The 15,235-nt window shown below is 44.1% G+C and overlaps 1 protein-coding gene across 1 annotated transcript in view; it reads right to left on the minus strand.

Annotated features, from left to right (window-relative positions):
- LOC103176660 (plexin-A1) overlaps positions 1 to 15,235 on the minus strand; it is a 223,873-nt gene that overhangs the window by 88,500 nt on the left and 120,138 nt on the right. The gene's annotated exons all lie outside the window — the stretch shown is intronic.

The following is a 15,235-nucleotide window of genomic DNA, read 5'->3' on the forward strand; positions in this document are numbered from 1 at the left end:
CCTTATCATGTCTTCGAGACGCCTCAAAGCGCTTCACAGAATATACTGTAAAGTGAATTGACTGTATATTTGTGGGCAAAACGCGGCAGCCAATTGAAAACAGCAGTGTCCCCCAAACAGTATGTTTGCCTGTATTTGGCATTGGTTGGGAAATGGTTTTGGTGTGACAAAGGGTCAATAGTAAATCCCTGACCTATGCACAATAATGGGAGAAACTCAATGGGGAAATCACTGGATTTCCAATTTCTTTTCTTTCATTAAAAATTTCTTTTCTTTCATTAAATTTTTTTTTAAAAAATCACTGGATTTCCAATTTCTTTTCTTTCATTAAAAAAAAGCAGAACCTTTTCTCGCTTTAAACAGTTTTGAAACAGCGCCTGGGATGCTGCTAGCAAGTGCTGGGTTAATGGCACAGCTGGAGATACTATTTGAAGGTGAAGAGTTCACGGAACTGTGGGAAAGTTGTCCTATTTGACGATATGTCCTTTTTCGCTGTCAGTTTTATGAAGTTCCCAAAAAACGAAACAAACAGGAAGCACCTGGACTCTCTAACTCCCTCAGTTTTCTCCTCTTAAAGAGACAGGATCCTTTTTTGTTTGCCAATGTGCAGTTACATTGCGGTTAGAGAACAAGCCTCCTTAGTACCATAAACTCTGGCCCTAGGAAGGAATGATGGCAATAGAGAACTTAACAAAGTCCAATCAGCAGACATCTCCCCTGCACCCATTCACGTACAGTCCACTTTCTCCCCTGCTGAAGATCTGGACATGTGCTGGGGCTTGGACAATAGCTCGCCCACTTGGCTGTTCTTCAGGCTTTAACCAGTCACGGGATCATCGGAAAGGCTGGTAGTCACCCCAATGTACGTACACTTCTCAGAAGGGCAGTCTCTGGACAGCAAATAGGAGCAGAAGCCCTGGATGATTGGTGCACGTTCGAGAGAAGAGGCAGAGGACCAGGTATATCACATCTCCCACAGTCGTGGCCAGAGATCAGGCCTTCTGTTCAATGTCACTCACCATTGCCCTATGAACGAGGTAGTCCGGGTAATACCGTCCTCCCTTACACTCAAATTCTTCCCTCTCTCTTCCCCCTCTCCTACCCCCTTATTATCACTGACTTGAGAACAGCAGAGGGAGTGAGAAACTAGAACTCTGCTGGGGCACACAGGAATTTCTGGCTTGCAGGCTAGAATTGCCTTCCAATTCCCCCTCGAATAATTTCAGAAATTTCCGCTAACTTCGGCAGCCAAGATGTCTGTCGTGCTCAGTGGGGGAAAGGCAAGGAATAAATTTGTGAAGAGAACAGATGGAATATTTTAACCAATATTTTCAATTAGTTGAAGGGTTTGACTGTGTGATGACAGACAACCAAGGGAGAGTCTGCAACCATGAACTTTATCCCGAAGACTCACTTTGGGGCAAGAGCGAGAGAGGAAACCATGAAGCAGTCTAGAAAGAATCATGTAAAATAGAGGACGAAAGGACAAGGTGCACTTCTTGACCGAATGGATCGGATGCCAATTATAGATGGCTTGCAGCCAATCTAAATTTTAGCGGCAATAATAACAACCAGCAATAAAAAAGTCACCTGCAATCAGGATCATCCCATTTGCCTTTGAATGTTACACTCCACAAACAAAACAGTTCAACAGAAGTAATACATGTTCGCTTGGAAATCCAAGTGCGGAGTTGACATTTGCAAAACATTGAAAAACAAAGCTGCTGAAAGATCACAGTGAGATTTGGATCTGCTCAAGGACTTTTTTAGAAAAAAGAGCAAACATCGTCTCGGGACTGTGAAGATGGCCGCTTTTAACACACCAAAGTGATAAGCTGGCTTGTGTCCCACAGAGGATATATACACCCCCGAGATGTTGAATAAGATGTGGTTTGGAGGGTGAATGATTCGTTTGACTCTCCTCTCCACCTCCTACTCGACAATCATTCACAAAAGGTTTCACTTCAGTCAGTAGCTGATCTGGCATCTTGCCTAAACAAGTTTCGGTTCCACATACCTGCACCTATTCAGCATCACCCAGCAGGTAAAGCAGATTGCTCCTGTTATTGCAAGTCTAAATTCTTGAAATTGAGGCAGATTTTAATGAGTCAAAAAAGGCATCCGATTTTTTTTGATTTTTGCTGGAGTGACAGCAGTTAAAGCTGTTGAATTATTCAGCTGATCAACCAAGTAATCAAGATTAATCAAGAAGAAGGTGATAGGAATCTGTGCATTAATTTGTGCATTAACCTCAAAACATCTTAAAGCGTTTCACAGTCCACACTCGCTACATTTACTGGCAAGTGGAGTGACTGTGTATTTGCAGTTTAACCTGTGCATTGAACATGTGCGTGGTTAACACCTCGGTTTAATGGCCTAATCTGATGGACAGAACCTCGAAAAATGCACTGCTGACCCCAGAAGTGACACTGCGATCAACCGAGTCAGCTGGCGTGGATTAAGATGTGTAAAGATCACAGCAGAGTCAACATAAGCCAGGACCAGGTACTTAAATTAAAAGTTAAAGGAGTAACATTGTTATACATTTGTCATCATCTGGGTAACAATGGCACAGTGGAGAGAAAGAATATGATCTGGGCCTAGATGTTTGAAGAGAATAAGTGAAGTGGACCTGATGAAGAGCTTTGGGCAGAACCAGTGGATAACGAGAGGCACGATTCCAGAGATGCACCCCAAATTGGGCAAGGGGTGCAAGATTGAAGAGGGCACTGTTCTGATTCTGATTGTGTAACCCTAAGAGCTGGCATGTCAAACATAAGACCTGCGGCTGATGGTGGCCATTGCGGTGATATTTGGCAGTCCCAAGCCGCAGCTCGGATGAAAACCCCTCATCGTCCAGCGCCTTGGGACATCCTCCCGACGTGAAAGGCGCTATACAAATGTAATGTAATATGCTGTGGAAATGCAATTTGTTGTTGCTGTTTGCTGTTGTTTAATACAAGATGTACAATCAAACCTGTGCATTCTGCATTGAATGCATTTGCTCACGTACACATATAAAGGCATACAACTAGCACTAAGTAGTGTTGGAATCAGAAATATATTATTGCTTAAAATATTATTTCATTCAGCTAGAAATGCTTATGCAATTATTAGTTCATGTTGGAATGATTTGTAGACACTGTAAGCTAAGTGAGCCAGCTAACTTGTAGAGTTTGTGCCTAAGCGTGACATATGTTACGGAGTAGTTGGCATAACTTTAGATAAAATGTTATGGAAAACGACAGAATGTGTGCCTGCATAGTATAGCAAAGGAAAATTTCATAACGGAGCTAAATGGCATTTTTACAGTCTACCAGTAATTTTTCTTTCAATGATGTCAAAAACTTTATATTTTGGAATTACGTTAAATATTAACACTTAACTTTTTTTTAACGGTGTGATCCACCAAGTGAACAGTGTTAAAATGGGGCTCGAGTCCAAATGAGTTTAACATTCCTGATTTAGAGGGATACAAATAGGGGGGAATGAATAGTCGTTTGTTGCTTCTTATTTACATCCCAGACTAGAAACGGTCAGGGACTTTGCTCGTCAGTCCACGCCATTGATAGCAATCGGCATTCATTTAAAGAACTTGTCGGTCAGTCAAACTTTGACAATATGGAGATCAGAGTTTCCCAAACCAAGTTCTCGTGTTACAAGAGAAAGAATGCAACCTCAAAACTACCACATAGCTTTGTGGCAACAAGTCTCCACAGACTTATCCTTATCTAAATCAGAGCAAAGTGAAATTGATGTGTTTCCTCAAAGTGAGACAATAGCATAGAGTTGCTCAACGCACAGCACTCACTCTCTTGGGGGGTAATTATCAGGCAATGTTGGCAACAGGCTGGAGAGCAGATGGACTGCTTACTTGCTTGGTCAGTGAACAGTGACGCCTGGAACTAAAGAATCTGGAGGTGAAATGAAAATTGTAATGGGGAGGAGGGTGACGAGGAGGAAAGCAGCCTGCTGTGTGGTTCTGACATTTACTTTGATTCACAGTAAATCTACAAGACTAACAATCTCTGAATAACCACACTTGGTATCACTTAACCACCACCACTTCTCAATTGATCTCCGATCCTCTCTGCAGTCCTCCTCTCATCTCCTACAGTGACCCTGGCTTTTCGGCTAAGACGAGGCAGGAGTAAAAGTATAATCCCACACCAGTTATGCAAACACCTGCAATAATCAAACACCCCATATATCTCGATATTGCCAGGCATCGAAAATGTCAGAGGGAGAGGTGGGGGGAAACCAGTCAGCTAAACATCACGTTAATTTCTGGACTGATGGAGCTGAATGTTTTTCCTCAGTGACCTATGGGCATCGGTGGAAAATCTAGCATGCCCTCCCTCTCGTTACAAAGCTTTGCTGTGGTTATTCATGTTCCTCAGAAGGTCAAGTGTGTTAGTGAGAGTCACTGACAGCACAAATCGTGCATGGTTGGTTGGAAGGAGTGGGCTCGAAGGGGCTAATGGCCTTTTCTCATTCAGTATGTTCAGGAGGGTTAGCATAAAGGGAGAAAGGTTCATTGTTGAAAAACGGAGCAGCCACAATTTTTCAGCATTTCGGGTTCAAAATAACTTTGCAAAATGATATTTGTCTTCAGCTTCAGTACATACGAAACCCCGGTGCAAATGTGCCCTATTCTTTAGATGATTATTGCCGCAGGATAATGTCACCAGTGCAAAGCTACAGTGCATCTCAATCATTGCCTTTTCAGTCAGAAGCAGCCTTGTTGCTGCATTCATAACCGTCTGTTAATTGTCTGAACAAGAAACGAGGAATATAGACTGGTCTGTATTACAGATTAAAATAAACATAACAAAATAAAATAAAAAAACAAAACACTGGTTAAAAATAAACCCTTGGTTTTGAGTAATCAACACCCCCTTAGCAGAACTGCTGGGACTTCACCCAAGAAAATCATCGAAGGGTAGTGTGATGTGCAATCTTAGATAACATGCTGGACTAATGTAGTCTTTATTCCCTTTGCTTTATGCACTGTGTAATGTGAATACCCATACACTCGGATGTAATGATAAAGAAAAAAATAATAGACTGCAGGCACAATGATGTCCAAAGAGCTGGTACAAACTTGCAGATTTATCAATGCTATCCGAGCCCATCACAGGACTCTGATTCTGATGAGCGTGATCTGATCCAAAGCCCATCTTTGGGATAGGACGTTAAACTGAGGTCCCATGTGTGCCTGTTCAGGTCAAAAGTAAAAGTATAGCTCCACAATAGATGCATCAAAAAGATAAACTGTCATCTCATTGCTGAGACCTTGCCAATCCGTTATTAACCTGGCCCTGCCTCAGACCCTGGGATAGTGTGGCTAAAGAGAGACGGCAGCTATCAATAAATCACAGACATCAAGCTCTTGATTACGCTTGCTGGGCAAAGTCTCGACCTTATATCTTGACAAACAGTGCGAGGACAAGCTTTCGCCCTATAGAAGTAGCAGAAGTGAAGCACATTTCATAAGATGGCACTTATAGCCGAGATGGGTGAATGAATCATTTCTGTTATTGCAATAAAGGCAAGCCATTGAACGGCAAATTCTGGGAACCATTGACTAGATTTTAAACAGGACCATCTCTCCTTGTTCAGCACAGCTGAAAAGTGCCTTTTAATCCAGTAATTTATTTTCTAAGCACAGATAGCCACAGTGCAGTCGCGTCGAACAATTGCAAAGCCATTTAAACTCTCTTGCTCGAGGGCCTGAACTCGTACTGTCAGAGAAAAATTAATAATTGCTAACCAGCAAGTACCCAGCTTTCCCAATCTCGCTGGCACATTCATCTCAATATAACAGGAGCTGCAAAGCAAAATAATAATGGGAGTGTCACGAGAAAGGAACTCTGGAGCTGTTTAATCACTAAGAGTGCTGAAGTGCTTCTTATCGCACTTCAAGAGAATCCTGTTCATATTCAGATAATTTAGTCCGGCCTTGAAACCCAGTTTACATGGGCAAACATGGACTAGGAAATCTGGTCCTGAAATCCTCCCTGTAATATCCGGCAGGTTGACAGCCTTTTAGTTTTTTAAATATTCAATTAATTAAACCCATTAATTAATTACTCTGCGTATTCATAAAAGATGCCTCTAATTGGTTTGTAACTGCTCTAAGCCCCATGATCAATGCAGATGCACGTTATTTGATATTTGGAAAAAATGCTGAGGCAAAGTAACAGTTCAGGGGAGCCCATGCAGTCTTCGTTTCAATTGGAACCTTTTCCCCTCTATTACATGGAATTACATCACAGTAATAGGGCACAGAAACAGGCCACGCATCCCAACTAGACTTTGATGGTTTTTATATTTCACACAAACCTCCATCCCTCCTAATCCCCTCACCTATACCCCTCTCTTCCCTTCGCTTTCATGTGTGCATCTCTTAAACATAACTCAAGATAATTCAAAGTGCAGTTGTTAAATTCACATTAAAGCTGGGTTGTAAAAAAAATACTTGATTATGTGAGGATGGAGAGACAGAGCAGTGAAGAGTGGCACACGTTTGAGGACAGGGTAAGAATAAATTAAGAGGCCGCTGAGCTTGTGTGACGTCTGACTATACATGAGCAGGAGGCAAACCACGATCTTTGCTGCGATGACCACATTCAGTATCCGGCCTCAGACTGAAGAATTGCCACTTAGGCAAAACACTAGAGGGCTGTCTGTGCCTACGGGATCGCTGAGCAGTACAAGTAAGCTCCTCCAGGGACGCTTGCATTTGCAGATTGCATTTAACAGCCTATTGCAGCACCCCGACTTACATGTATTTGATAAAGAGTTTGGGAACTTCCTGGTCCATAACACTCCTTTCACACCGGTCAATACTTGTACTGAGCAAGTCATTGAGCAGACAACAAAAACATCAACAAATTGCATGTGTACAGCGCCTCTCACGTCGGCAGGATGTCCCAAGGCGTTGGACAGTCAGGAATTTCGGCTCAAGCAGGGGGATCAGTGGGGAAGGGCGGGTTAGGAGGTTGGCCAAACGCGCGATCGAAGAGGAGTGTCTAGAGACGTGCTTTGAAGAAGGCAAAGGGAGGGAGCAAGACGAAGGGACTATGGGATGGAGGTATAAAGGGTGGGGGCAGAGAACCTGAAGACCCGACCGCCATTGGTGGGGCAGGCTGGGCGGCGGATGTGGAGCAGAGCAGAGGGAGCAAACATGTTGCTATAGAGTTAGAAGGTCACAGAATTAGGAAGGAGCAAGGCCATGGAGGGCCTTGAAGGCAAATCCACTAAGAGACACATCTCACTAGATCATCACATGCCTGTGGATTTATAGGAGTATAAATCAGTTGCCAGTTCACCCAGCACATTCAGAATATACCATGGAAATAGTTTTTCCGAGTTGGAGGTTACTGTGTGGTCTGCCAGAAGTCAAATGAAGAGGAAAGCCAGCACAGTTTTGGTTTAGTCCAATAAAAATATTATTTAGGATCTTCTTTGTAATGGATTAAGAGGATCTGATTTTAACACTCGACATTTAACAGAACCTCAGCGCACAGCAAAACATTCCAGTGTCAAATCCAATACACTGCAATAAGCTTGAATTACTTCTCGTCCTGTAGACCCACAAATCACCACACAGTTAATTCCAGGCTCTCTTAGCGAGCAATTTAAGATGTTAAAATACCACTACAGCTGATGCTGCTGTTTAACCAGCTTTATATTGGCCCTGGGAAATTGGAGCCATCTGCATGCCCAATAGTATTGATTTATCCTTTACAAATATTTGGACTACAATTACTGCACAGGCATGATCTAATTCACAATATTTATCTGCACTGCAGAGCAACTGAACAGAAGGTAAGAGTCCAAATTGGAAGCTCCTCAATGACAACCATTTCAATGAATCCATGTAACATTTTCCCGCTTTGCTGGCTAAGGGATGGACCTCGTTCTTCTAAGGACTCTTCGATCTCCCTTTTTTTTTCCAGTCAAATATACTGAACTGCTAAAAATATATCCGTACTGGATAAATGGTAACGGGATCATTAAAGGCTCCATTCATCTGTGTCCAACAGAGGCGTTTTTGTGTGAACCGCTCACTTGTTCAGCATTATTCGGGCTCTCCTCTTTGGGGGAATTGCAACCATCTGGCTGAGCAGAGGGTGAGCTTATTCAGACGCAGCTGCAAACAGCATCAGGGCATGCATTCAACGCTCACTGTTAGTGAAGCTCCCAGAGGTTAGGAGCGAAAACAGAATCTCTCCAACTCGTATCACAGCTGCCTCCACCCTGCACTCTTCCAGTAAAAGTCCATCTCTGTTCTCTGGAGAGTCAGCTGTCTGCTCGGCCCCCTTTAGTATGCAGCAGTGTCTCATTTTTTTGCTTCACATTTGTTCAAGGAAACCCGGGCGCAAGTTAGGGAGACGCAATTTCACAAAGGGACCCAAATAAATGGCTGTGCACGTCAAGACACAAATCAACAACCCACTCACTGCAGTTTGATCCTCCCCAAGACTGAATTACAAGTCTGAGTGATTGTAATAACCCCAGGTAGCTCAGCCAGGTTGGGAGTGAAATCAAGTTCAAAGAGTTTTGGGTTGAGTACAGTTTGGGTGTGTTTCTCACCCTGCTGCTGCTGTTCAATGTCTCCATTGCGCGGGAGAAGGGAAGAGGCTATTTTATTTTAAATAAAAACGCTGGGAACGCGCAGCAGGTCAGCAGCATCAATGGAGAGAGGAGCATTAGTTAACGTTTCAGATCTCTGACCTTTCATCAGAACTCTGGCTTCTGACGAAGGGCCACGGACCTAAAACTTCAACTCATTTTCCTCTCTTCATAGATGCTGCCTGACTAGCTGCGCATTCCCAGCAACTTCTGTTTTTATTTCAGATTTCCAGCATCTGCAGTATTTTGCCTGTTTTATTTCAGTCAGCCGGCTGTGCCACACACGGGAAGACCCCTAACCATACTGAGGAGTCACCAAACTACTTAAGAGTTCCACACATTTATGGAATTTTTTGCAAATTTGAAAGGGAGGAACACACCCTGTTTGCCTAATCCCAGAAGATATTTGGCACAGGTTGACAAGAGTCTCTTGGGATTTAACCAACTGAACTGAGCCTGCCATTGAGAGAAGAGTACTGTCTGGCAAGCTTCCCGTTGCTTGCCTGACAGTACTTGCCACACTCTGGAACTCTATCGTGCAACCCCTCCGCCTCACCCCCTCTCTTGCCTCTTTCAAGACCCGTCTAAAGACCTTTCTCTTCGACCATGCCTTAAGCCATCTCCCACCTCCTCCCCCCCTGCCCTCCACCCCTCCTGACCCCAACTCCCAGCTCGAGTCAAAAATGAATGTCCAGTTCCCTGGGACTTCTTTGTGACATGAAGGGTGTAGTTTGTTGTTGTTGTCCAGCTAAGATCATTTGCGGTTTGGCTTGTAGGGTTAACAGAAGCCGAGTTGAAAGAGTTCCACTGACTGGTTTGCTCTTCTAGGGGAGAGACAAGTGCTGTCACTCACAGGGATTTTGGGAGGACAACCCAAATTCCTAACAGTTGACCAATCCGTCTGGAGTTGTAGCGATAACTCCAACCTGAGCAGTGGAAAGCTTCCTGCTACGAATTTTTTGGAGAAGAAAATTGCAATGTTCAGAGCTTACCTTACCTTTTGTAACTGAATCCTATCGTAGCTTTTAAGTTCACTTTCACGGAAATGTTTTGACATAAGCTAGAGAAACACCCCCAACTCACAAAAGGGTGAAATGCAACCCAATATTATAGCGTCAAAACACAGCAGCTTGATTGTCATCCCGACTCCCTGAGAAATAAATTAGCTCAATGCAGAATGAAACAGACCGGGCTTCACGTATTGCAGAGACAAAGCACGCTGTAGTGCATTTCAAGGACACAACAAGTCTTGTGGGGGTTGGGGAGAGGGAAAGGGAAAATCGGTCGACATTGATGGACTGCTAAAGCTTTACCCCTGGGATTAAAGCATCGCCTGAACCCCCTCTGTGCCACAATCTTGGGTCTTGTGGCACGATCCAAGCTGTGCGTCATTCTTACAATGCAAAGCAGCCTCCCGTAAGCAAAACGATAAACCATAGATGAGAATGGTTAAGTCACTCACTGTTGCCAACATTTAAATACAATAATAAGCTGCAGATATAGGACCAACCACAGCACCCAACAGCCTATCGCAGACGAGGCTTAGCGACCGACTGCACTAAGCAACACCTGCCATTTTCTGTTGTCATTTGTTTCTTTGCATAAATTTATCTCAACATCAACTCCACAACTGGTGCCAAAAGAAGACAGGCTGCAAGCAAATAGGGGAAGGTGCCATCGATCTAGGATGTCTCGGACTTCACTTCCCCCACTAACCCCCCCCCACCCGAAGAGATGCCACAGCATCCACCCTGGTGTGGGTCAGAGCTGAGCGGGGCTGGGAAGTTCTACGCCCATCGATTGGCATTCAGTGCTCAAACGTTAACGGCCACCAAACATCCCCCACTAACGCTCTCAGCGGTGCAGCTATCATTCCCTCCTGGAGGAGAGATGTCAAATAAAGCGTTCACTTGCATCGGAATCCTCACCGCACAGACACCAGATGGCGATACGACAACACGCCATCGCCAATGGTAGCAGAGCAGAGTCCGCTAACAACACAGAAAGCAGCCTGTCAACATTTGCTGCCCAGTAACTCCCCAAATAGACAGGAGTTGTGAGATGCTCAGCAGCCGGACAGGAATTGTGCTGGGAGAGGTTATCCACTGGAGGGATTTACATTTCAGTAAAAGCAGTCTGCGGGAACATTTCTGGACATGCCAGACTTATTTACAGTCCAGAGGAGACTGGTGGTGGTGGTGGGGGGGGGGGGGAGAACAAGGGAGGAACAGGGTCCTGTCACGTTTGGCTCTTGGCAAACACGTCAACACCTGGAGAGCTCTCAGGGGATTGTCAGCTCGGCTTTCCACCCTTGGCCAGGCTTGCATCCAGCTTCCGAGCCAAGGCCGTCATGTCAAATCTTTTATTATATAAATGTTGCCCCAGACCATCAACTGCAGTGCACAGCGTTACAAACAGCACTGTCTAGTCACACTTGACAGGTGTCATTTTTAAACTAGAGTCATGCTTAATTTATTGTTGTCAGCATCCACCCATCATTCACATCTAATTATCTAGACAGGGAAAACTGGAGCTAAAACCTTGACTTTGTTTACGATTGGCTCATCATAACCTCATTTCGTTCTTACAAAAACGGTTGGGTTTCTGGGGGGAGAGGAAGAGTTTCAGTTCTATCCAAATCACAAACTACTTACCTCACTGCTGTTTGTGGGATGTCAGTACAGATAAGGTCCCTTATTTAATTACACAGCATAACACTTTAAAGTATGCATCTTATTGTGTGAAGCACTTCAACAACAACAATAAATTGCATTTATATGGTACCTTTCTTTTCGGGAGGATGTCCCAAAACCCTACAGTCCAGTGTTTACACACGAACTGAGGGTTAGTTTCAGGAGGGATGGAGGATAGAGGAGGTGGAGAGATGGCCAAAGGTGCAGTCAAAGAGGAAAGTCTTGAGATGGACCTTGAAGCCGGTAAGGGAGGTGGCGAAGCAAAGGTACAAGGATGTACGGATGTTTGGAGGGCATAAATTATAGTCATGTTTCCCTTAAAGGGAAAAAGCTCAACTCCTGCTGAGAACCATAGAAATTTATAACATCGGAGGCCATTAGGTTCATTGCATCTTTGCCGGGAGGGTGGAGGTCAGAAGGGTAGGAGGGTGGACGAAGGCACAGTCGAAGAGGGCAATCTTGAGATGTGTCTTGAAGGAGGCAATGGAGGGGTGAGGCAATGTGGGATGGAGTTCCAGAGGGTGGAGGCAGAGAGGCTGAAGACCCAAACGCTGATGGTGGGGCGGTCAAGCGGGGACGTGGAGCAGGCCGGAGCCTGCTGAGCGGAGAGAGCAGACAGGTTGATAAGGGGTCAGCAGGTCGGAGAGGTAGGAGGGGGCAAGGCCATGGAGGGCCTTGAAGGTAAGGACGAGGATTTTTAACTCAATCCTCTGGAGGATGAGAAGCCAGTGGAGCCGGGCGAGTGCGATGGGGTCCCGGAGCGTGGTGCAGGAGAGAACACGAGCTGCAGAGTTCTGGATGATCTGCAGCTTGTGGGGGTAAGAGTTGGGAAGGCCAACAAGCAGGAAGTTGGCATAGTTTAGCCTGGATGTAATGTAGCGAAGGATCCACAGGGATTACTTGGGTTGGCTGTTTTAACAAATTTTCAGCCAATGCTCGAGACTCCACATGAATATTACTATAATACTCAAATATCAGGCAGAGCTTTATTGTATAATATTAACACTAACGTACCCAAATAAATACAATACGCACATGTTCGCATCAAAAATAAACATTTTCGAATCTTCCTCTTTACAGTCACGTCTCGCCTGCAACTATCTTTACCTGTTCATTTACCACAGTCAAAATGGATGGCCAGTAGAGGCCTAATCCTTGAGCAACAAGGCTTCATGGATTCCAGCCAATGTAACAATAACTTGACGGAAATTCTCCAAATCACAGTTAGCAATGGATTTCAACCAGGCAGGATCCAAATTAGCTTTCAAGAGGAAACTGAATAGATACCTGGAGAGAAATAAATTGCAGAGGTATGGGGAAAATGCAAGTAAATTGGACTGAATGAATTGTTTTTCAAAGAGCCAGGACAGAAAAGATGGGTCAAATGGCCTCTTCTGGGCTGCAAGTATTTGTGGTTCATTTCAAGCGCTCCGAGACGCCATTCGGCATGAAAGGCGCTATATAAATCCAAGTTGTTCTTGTTTACAGAAAGGATTGGGGGCGGGGGGGGGCTCTCAAACCCTCAACAACTGAAATCTTAACAACTGCATTCCACACACCAATCTCTTCAAAATGATTCTCTTGTATCTGAAGAGAGGCATTTCGCTGATTGCTATCTTATGCTCTTGCATGGTGGTGCACTGTTACAAAGGATATCCAAAGTATCTGGTGACGTTTTTTTCTACCTTATCAATACATCAAGCCGATTGCAGATTACGATGCATAACAAAGGTGCATTCAGCGAGGAGAGTTAAAGGTGCCACATCATGTTATCGCTCTCAGGAAGTTAGCAGAGTTCCTCCCCTCCTCCTCCCAGCTTCACCATGAAGCTACAGAGACTGAGGTATTTCAGACATGTCAAAGCGCGAGACAGATACCACAGTTATCTGATAATGCACACCTGAGGTATGCAATTGAACCTTCCTCGAATACACGCCAGGCCTCTCAGCTGCCTCAAGGCAAATGAATCAGAGAATAATGCTATATATTTAAGGTTACATTTGCTCTTATGATTTTGATAATAGTTATTTTCGGAATATGGTTGAACTGGCTGTGAAATACTTTGCTGTGGGATGTAACTGAATGTACCTTTAACACAGCAATTAAATTCTCCACCCCCCACAAACCTTCCCACAGTCTTACCCATATCTTCTACCCCACCCCTCCCACACACACACACACTGTAAGCAAATGTTATGCAAGACAAGTAAATTTCTGCCAAAGCCCTGATGTAACAGAGCACCTTCTTCCTTCTCCCAATTTGCTTCAGAACTGGAGATTTTGATGTTGAAGCAAGTCTGGCTTCAAACGGGATAGGCACTGTTAAATTGGGGGAGGGGGGATATGGTGGGGGTGGAATAGAAGAGATGGGGGGGGGGGGAACGAATTTTCCATCGTACCACTGAGAATATCGCCACATTCATACAGCACGTTCTGCAGATAGCATTAACTCTTGTAACGACATCACGTGGACATCACACACTTGCGGCAAGATTACATCTTATAATAATTGTTGTGTTGATTTAAGCACCTTTCACATCGGGAGGATGTCTCAAAGTGCTTCACAGGGTTCACTGTTAAGTACAATTTTTTGTATTTGAATGGCAAATCTTATAGCTGATGACTAAGTTGAGAAAGGCACAGAATAATGTAAACCTCAGTGACATAAACCATTAACCAGAAAAGCCACAGATTTGTCCACTAATCTGTACCAAGTTCGCTGATCTCAGCCAGCATACCAGAAGAGTAAGTAACAAGGGAAAAATAATCATCCAGCATTTTTGTTTCTGACCATATACTGTAAAGTGACTTGACTGTATATTTTGTGGGCGAAACAATTGCGCACAGCAGCGTCCCACAAACAGTCGTGGATCGAGTGACCAATTTATTATTTTTTTTGAAGGAATTTCAAGTTCCCCCAAACACAACCGCAGCCACCAGACAGCCCAGAAATGTTACGGTATTGAAAAAGCATTTTGAATAATGTTTAATACTGAGTAATGTTTCATTTTGCAAACATCCCTTTTCGATTTCACTGTAAAACTTTTAAAATATATAACTGAGAGCTATTTTCATGAGTTCTTGTTCCCATTTGTGATTTCAGCTGGGTGACTTAACAGTCAGGGATAGCGTGTAATGGAAATGTACATAGCCTAATCATTCTGAAACTGAGAGCAATCCACGAGCTGGAGATGGGAAGCTTGGAGGAGCAATGTGCAATGACCATGTCACGTGCAAGCAATGCCATTGTGTCTTTGTAAAAGATCCCAAACCTTCATCTTAAAAGTGGTCCAGGGGAGGGTTTTCACACTGGGTCCATCTTGACAATAATCTCTCATTATAAACAGACCATTATGCCATGACAACCGTACCATAGCATGAATTTCTTCAGTCTCCCGCAGGCAAGAATCAATATAAACAAGCTGCGATACATTTTCTGTAGCACTCGGAGGCAGGTGACTCAATGACCTAGTGTGCAACTCAAAATGCTCTGCGATTGGAAAAAGGTGCGATAGAATTGTTTCATGTTTCTGGTTTGATGTTTCTCTGCTCACTGGTGCTCAAGCCTGACGCTGTCTCTCAGTTTTCTTTTCCTCCCTCCATCACCCATTTGATTGCTCTGGAATTCTTTCTCCTCTCCTGTGTCCTCTTCATCGCTTTGAATTCAAGACTTATCACAATCTGCCCAATCTCTTTTAGCCTTTCCTAGCCACCCAATACTGGCTCCACTCAGCTCCCTCAATTTTATTTCATCAAACAACAGATTTTGAAATACTCAGCCTTGACGATATCCTGTATTGTGGAACGTGGCAAGATTGAGGTTTTTAAAATAGCAAAGGGATTTGTTAGGGTAGATGCAGAGAAACAATTTCCTCTGGTGGGGGAATCCAGAACAAGGCGTC

This window comes from Callorhinchus milii, unplaced genomic scaffold (genome assembly GCF_018977255.1).
Source record: "Callorhinchus milii isolate IMCB2004 unplaced genomic scaffold, IMCB_Cmil_1.0 Scaffold12, whole genome shotgun sequence".
Lineage (NCBI taxonomy): Eukaryota > Metazoa > Chordata > Chondrichthyes > Chimaeriformes > Callorhinchidae > Callorhinchus > Callorhinchus milii.